The 7,230-nt window shown below is 33.9% G+C and overlaps 1 long non-coding RNA gene across 1 annotated transcript; it reads right to left on the bottom strand.

Annotated features, from left to right (window-relative positions):
- Nucleotides 1–4,812: 4,812 nt before the first annotated feature.
- LOC148768828 (uncharacterized) lies at nucleotides 4,813–6,922 on the bottom strand. Its single transcript, XR_016032919.1, has 2 exons — nucleotides 6,406–6,922; nucleotides 4,813–6,264 (listed from the first exon to the last, which is right to left on the bottom strand). It is a non-coding gene; the product is annotated as an uncharacterized LOC148768828 (long non-coding RNA).
- Between the last annotated feature and the right edge of the window lie 308 nt (nucleotides 6,923–7,230).

Below are 7,230 nucleotides of genomic sequence, written 5' to 3'. Positions count from 1 at the left end.
GGAACGCGAATCTGAATTCATCATCTCGCTGCAGTAGAAGAAATCAGTCTGTATTATGTCCTAACACCAAATCCATTGCCATCTTTACTGCCATTAACATCCGTTCTGTATAAGAACGGTTCAGATCATACGAGTGAGCTCAAATGCACTCCCAGATTTGTACGGCAACTTTATCTAATTAGGCTTCGTTTGGTTGTCCATATAAGATTAAATAATCTAATGAAACTCAATTGTGTAATTGGACTTAGAAGGTTCAATAAAAAAACTCTATAAAAGGTAAAGATATATCATAATAACATAATATTTCGAGGTCGACTGTGAAAGTTATTGAGTATTATATCAAACATCAAACAAAGTCCAATTATTTAGTTAATTATGCTAAATCTCCCCGCTCTTAGTAAATTATTCAATGTATGAACATTATAAAATCTTTATTTCAATTCCAACAAAATGAAGGGAAAATTAGCTAATAGTTCCTAGTTGATGACAATAAATAGGTTAAGAACACGCTTTTATTTATACTAGAAAAATGACACGTGCACGTGTTTAAATAATTTTCATTTGCAGTCAATTATAAGATTATAAGTAATAGTTTATATTGAGTACTGTAAATTACAAAGAAACCAATATTTGAGATAAATATATGATTTAGTGGACTTTCATTAAATAAATACCATTCATTCATGTCTATTCTCGTTTTTTACTTAAGAAAATAAATTTCTTACTCTCATTTGGTTTCTTTGAATTCCTTTTTGTTGTCATTATGCATTGTTTCACATTGTCATTATCTTCATAAAAAACATTAACTTTTATATTTTTTTCGTTTTTTCTTTTTGTACCTTGATCCAATAGCTAACTCAATTGGTAAAGGACATAGGTGACAAACTCCTATTTCCTGATCGTCGAAGCACATCCCGCAATTTATATACATTAAACTTTGAGGGGGTGAAGTGCAACTTATCCTATAGTTCCCGCGAAAAAATGTAATATACCATGATAACAAAAAAGTCCCAATTATTTATAATTTTGAAGTAAGTTGATTATTACTCAAAAAAAAAAAAAAAAAGTAAGTTGATTAAATATTTTAAAAGATGGATAATATTTATTCACCTTTATTTGATCGAAAGATGAATAATATTTATTAATCTTAATTTGGTAAGCTTTTGGGCTTACATTTTCAGTTTATTCTGGAGAAAAAGATGTTTTGGGAGAATAATTTGAAAATAAAATAAAGTTTGTTTGTGTTTTTAGAAGAGATAATTTGTACTGTAACAGTCATATCATGTCTAAAAGGTATTGGAAAAATAATTTAATTAAAAGATAAAGTGATTTTAGTTTGTATTTAGTGAAAATAATTTTCACTGTAGCAATCACATCATGTTTGTTAGAGAGAAACATTTGAATTTTTTTTTTGGGAAATTTTTGAAAATATTTTAGAAAGATAATTTTATTTTGAGGAAAAGAGGGAAAATAATTTGAAAATTGTAACAAAAATAGCCGGTGTGTTATCAATTAAAAAAAACGCGTTCAATAATAGACAAGAATCTAAAGGGAGAATCAAATACACTGTTTATTATTTTTAGGGTAAATTACAAACACCCCCTGAAATATGGTCAAATTACAAAAACACCCCTCTTGTTTGGATAATTACAACCACCCCCTCAACTCATCAAATTTAGTGGAATCTTCGAGATTATATGGAATATTATCACTTTTGTACCCGTTTTATCCCATTCAAACTCTACATTATGAAGCAAGATGATCATAATATGTGATTTTTAGTTTGTATATATCAGTTTGTGGTGCATCGGAAACTGTATTTTTTACACAAAAAGAGTACAAACTAGAGCACATTTCACGGAATTTAGATGACTGTGTTGAATTTGGCACCATTAAGGTGGAGGTCTAAAACAAATCATAGTTGAGGGGGGTAGATGTAATTATCCAAACAAGAGGGGGGTTTTTGTAATTTGACCAATTTACCCTTATTTTTAATGAGGGACTTGATGAATATATAACGACTTTTTGTAAACGTAGAACATTTTATATTAAAAATTAAAATGTAAACCTCACCCAATCTTATTCTTTGAAAATATTCTCCACTAATCTTTTTAAGATATTATTTTGTCAAAATACCACCACAATATTACTATAAGGGTATTGAATTCTGAGTATAATATCGTTGAATGTGATGTAAATTTTTCACTTTCAGTAGTAAGGACCTGTTATTTTGGACCTGTTATTTTTCCATTTGTTTTTAACTGAATAAATATCATTGTCCCAGTTGACTATCGTTCTTCGCCGATGCAAATCGGACAAAGATGGTACGATGACACTGGTTAAAAAGAAATAGAAACTCAAGATCTAATTTCAAATCATCTTTTTTTACTTTTTTTTTTTTAAGCATAGGTGAAGGAAGATTAGTTAATAGGTGAAATATCCTATGTCCACTAAAACTTGTCAATATATATCATTTTAGTTTTTCAATAAAAAATATTAATTGTAGTCATAAGCAAATTTTAAATATTAGGCAAATTACAAGTCCCTTTTACGATGGTCTATTTCCTATCTAACAATTATCACTTGTACATTTGAAAAATACACTTACCCTCTAAATTTAATGGTGAACCTATTTGCCTACTAATGTCGTCAGTGGTAAAATAAAGTATATTTTTATCATAAAATTCAAAAAAATACTTTCTTTTTAAATTATCCTCAACACATGACACCTTTTTTTATGGCGGCGGTTATATGCAAGCCCATTTTTTTATTAGTTCAAGACCTCCAACATAAAAATACTAATTTATCCTTAATGAAATTTAAAATCAAATAAAAAACACAAAACATTAAAAAATAAAAATAAAATCATTTCCTTTGTGCAAAACCAAATAAAATACATAAATCCAAAAACCCTTCTTCCTTATTTCACGACTTAAAACTCTCCTTCTTCTTCTCCTTCTTCACAAACCCACCAAGAAATCTTACACACCAAAATTATCAAATACATACCAAACATTGACGATGGAACCGGAAAACAATGATATGGTGGTTTACGAGGGTGGAGAACACAATGAAATATGTTTTAACCGTTTATTTTTGCTTTTGGGTCGTTTTTTTTTTTGTTGGAAAAAAAATTCGACGATACCGAAAATCGGTCTGCAAATACCGATTTTTGTTAGTAAAGTCGGTAACCACATTCCGATTATTTTAATGAAAATCGGTAATTAAAAACCGGTTTTTGTAGTAAAAATCGGCATGACAACACCGATTTGTTTTTGTATTATCGGTATTGTCATGTCGACTTGTACTACAAAAATCGGTTTTTAAATACCGATTTTATTATCTGTAATTTTTTAAGACCGTTTTCTCATACTTTCGTGCATCAACCTTGAGAATTGATGGAGGATTATTCAAATGAATTATCTAACGAATAAATATTTGATATACGGCAAGCTCTACTCGTTTGGGTTAAAGGAGTGGGAGACGCCACCGAATGGTGATAAACATTTTCGTTTCAAATATTTAAAAAATATCAATTAACCAAATATATAATGTATTATTTAAAAAAAATTCAAAAAATATCGGTATTCGAAAACCGATTTAGTACTCAATAATCGACATTAGAACGTCGATTTTGACTTGTAAAGTCGACGTTGTGTCGCCGATTTGGTTAACAAAAATCGGCATTATGACGCCGATTTTTGTGTACAAAATCGGTCTGGATAAACCGATTTGGGAAACCAGCGAAAAAAAATAAAAACAACCAATTTCAATCTCAATTTTTTTCCAAAATCGGCCAAATTATTGCAACCCAACAAGAAATAAGCATAGATTAATGTTCATAAATACATATTTATCAAGAATCGATGTTCGATTAATGTTTTCGAATTTACAAATAAAAATTTAGTAAAAAGGACATCGATGTTCGATTAATGTTTTCGAATTTACAAACAAAAGTTTAGTAAAATGGACTTACTTGTTGGTGGTGGTGCGGTGGGTGGGTCGCCGGTCATCGCCGGTGCGGTGGAAGTCTCGCTGGTTGGCGTCGCTGGTTGACAGTCGTGATATTTCTTTTTTGTTTTTTTTTTTTTTTTTTTTTTTGGATTTTTGATCTTGAACAAATAAAAAATAAGATTTATTTGTATTTGAGTATTATTTGTGGATAAGGGTATATTTGTCATCTTTGGTCATGATGCAATAAAATTAAATTAATTTACGGGCTTGAACTAATAAACTCCTTTATGTGATTTTGAACTAATAAAAAAATGGACTTGCATATAACCGCCGCCTTTTTTTATATCGAAAATTAATTTTTGTACGGTGCATAAATAAAGAAGTCGTACAAAATAATAGCAGTGACTTTCATGCCTAAGAGTGATTTTTTTTTTTTTTTTTTTTTTATTACATTAGATAAACATAAATGGAGATACATCTCTACATGTATGAGTAGGGGTAGAAATCGGAATGGGATTTCCGAGCCATTTTCGATCCGAAAATATTCGAATTTGGAACCGTATTTTTCATTTTGATTTCCAATTCTTCCGAATTTATACGGAATTGGAATGGTATATAAAATTACCGAAAATTTCGATTTCCGATCCGATTTTAGTTCCGAATATTTCTATGGTTTTTCGAAATATATAATATAATTTTATGATATATTATGTAACTCGATAATATAACTTGTGTTATATTTTATATGAAAAAGGCTCAAGTAAATTAAAACCTTAGAAAAGATTAAAACCTTGCATTTTCATGCATTTTTTTTAAAAAATATAGAAAAACACTGTGTAAATTTCCATTGTATCCGAATTTAGAACAAAAGATTATAAACTAATGTAATTTCCGAAATTTCGCCGATTTCGAGGCATTCCGAAATTGGAATAAATATTTGCATTCCAATTTTTTTGGAATAAAAATTGGAATCCATTTTTTTACTTAATCTGTTCCGAGCTGCGATGTTTACTTTCCACCTCAAGATGAAATTTCATGCAGGAAACAAAGTAGGGAAGTCATAAGAAAACAATATGACTTGAGGAAATATTAGGAGAAAGGGATTCGAAAAGCAAAACACATGCATGAAACGGGCCAAGAAGATGGCGTCCAGGAGGAGCAGGACGACTCGAAAAAATCAAGAATACGAGTAAGAAAAAGGCCGACCGCGTGGTCGGAAGAAAGTACTAGACACCCCACCCCCAATATGGAAGGTGATCTCAGTCACTCGGTTGACGAGGAGCAAGAATAAAAGGAGTATCTGGTACACCGTCTTCCAGCAGAACTAACAGAGTGCCCGATCTGCCGGCGTCCATAACAATAAACAGAGTACCTGGTCCGCTGGCCTCCTGAAGAATAAAAGAAGTGCCCAATCCGCCGTCCTTCAGAACAATAAAGGGGATGCCCGGTTCACTGGCCTCCAGCTAAATAAACGGAGTGTCAGCTCCATAGGCCTCCAGAAAAGTTAACAGAGTGCCCGATCCGCTGGCCTCCTAAAGAATAAAAGGAATGCCTGACCCGCCGGCCTCTAGTGACTAAACAGAGTGCCCGATCCACTGACCATCGAAAGATCAAACAGAGTGCCAGGTCTGTCGGCCTCTGAGAAGTTTAGGAGTACTCGGGCCGCCGGACCCAGGAGATAAAGGCCATACTAAAGCGGTGCTCAACCTCTGTAGAGATAGTGCGGCCAAATATCCTGACCATCCCTCGAAACTTAAAGGAAAACGCCGTAGTAAATAAAGAACATACATATTGTTATAGCTCAGTAAAAAAAAGACACGAGCACATGATCACGAACAGAGAAAATATGTACTCAGAAAATGAAGCCCTCTTCTATTTAAGACAACCTTGATACGGCAAATACGAAAGACGAGGACAAAGGCAATAACTGGTTGTTTTACAAAGTTGTTACAAAATTTGACATTGCCCCGCAACACAACTAGGCAGTACCTCTCAAAAAGCCCGTCCATCTCTGGAAACGAGGAAAGAACGAAGAGCAGCCACTCGCTGAATTTCTCTCTCCTCGGCAGCCTCGGTCATATATCGGATAAACTCATCCTGAGACCGATGAGATCTTTCTCCAGCTCGATGACTGTGAGGTCGACCATCGAAAGACGACCTTCCAAGTCCTCAACCAGAGCTCGAGTGGCAACCTCAGCCTCTTTAAGGCGGCATTGCTGGCCTTCAGCCTCTCATTTTGGTTTAGAAACTTAAGAGCGATGGCATTCAATTTATCCATGTCATCGCGAAGGCAGGCAATATGGGGTGTCACTTCAGTACCATGTAGGGCAAGGGCAAGGTTGAAACTAAACCGATTAGTTACAAAATAACATAAGTATAGAATAAGAGTCCTGATAAGGAAGGGCATATATCAATATTCAATACGACACACGAAAATAAAGGCTGTCATACCTGACCTAAGGAAACGGCGGCACGTTGCAGCACGTCCGTCTCAAATAAGTTAACCACAAGCTACCAATCACTCGGGGTATTGAGGCTAGCGTAAAAGTCCATGAGCTCACTTTTCCTGACACGGAGGGTGCCAGCAAAGAAGGAGGGTGTCGGACACTTGTATCCTCGACAAAAGATTCACCAAACACAAATCACTTTGCCACGGGCTCTTCAGGATAATGTCCTGCTGGCGGAGGGGAACTCGACAGAACTACCTACCACGTCGCGGGAAGAAAGGGGTACAAGCGCCAAATGCGGGTTGGACACGACAATGGTTGGGTGACTAGCGATGACCAAGGGTGAGACGACGTGGCCTGGACGGGAAGAATGAGGTCCTTACCAACCTTTCTGAGGCAACCTTGCTTTTCAACTTGTTGAAAAGACTCATCTCGAAAGAGAAAAAAAAGAGCGCATAAGAAAACATCAAAGTGCCAAAATGCATATAATATACATAGTACAAATAGAACGCATCATTACCATAGTCAGTGGCGAATCCAGGAGTTTTGTTAAGGGTGTTTGAACTTACATATAGTCAAAAATATAATGGCTGGCTAATAGCTTACGGGGTTTCGGGGGCAGCGCCCCCGGATTTTTTTTTTGAATACTGTACACATTAAATAATAATTTTTTTTTTTTTTTGAATACTGTACACATTAAATAATAAAAAATCTTTAAAATTTTTAAATTTAAAGGGATTATTTTTACCATTTTTGGGCAAATTGAGGAAATATTTAGACATAAAATTGGTGAAAATATTAAAGGAGTGGTAAACATATTAAAGTTGCA

This window comes from Erythranthe guttata, chromosome 8 (assembly GCF_056151865.1).
Source record: "Erythranthe guttata isolate IM_541 chromosome 8, IM_541, whole genome shotgun sequence".
Classification (NCBI taxonomy): Eukaryota; Viridiplantae; Streptophyta; class Magnoliopsida; order Lamiales; family Phrymaceae; genus Erythranthe; species Erythranthe guttata.
This window is presented reverse-complemented; position numbering and strand designations above follow the sequence as displayed.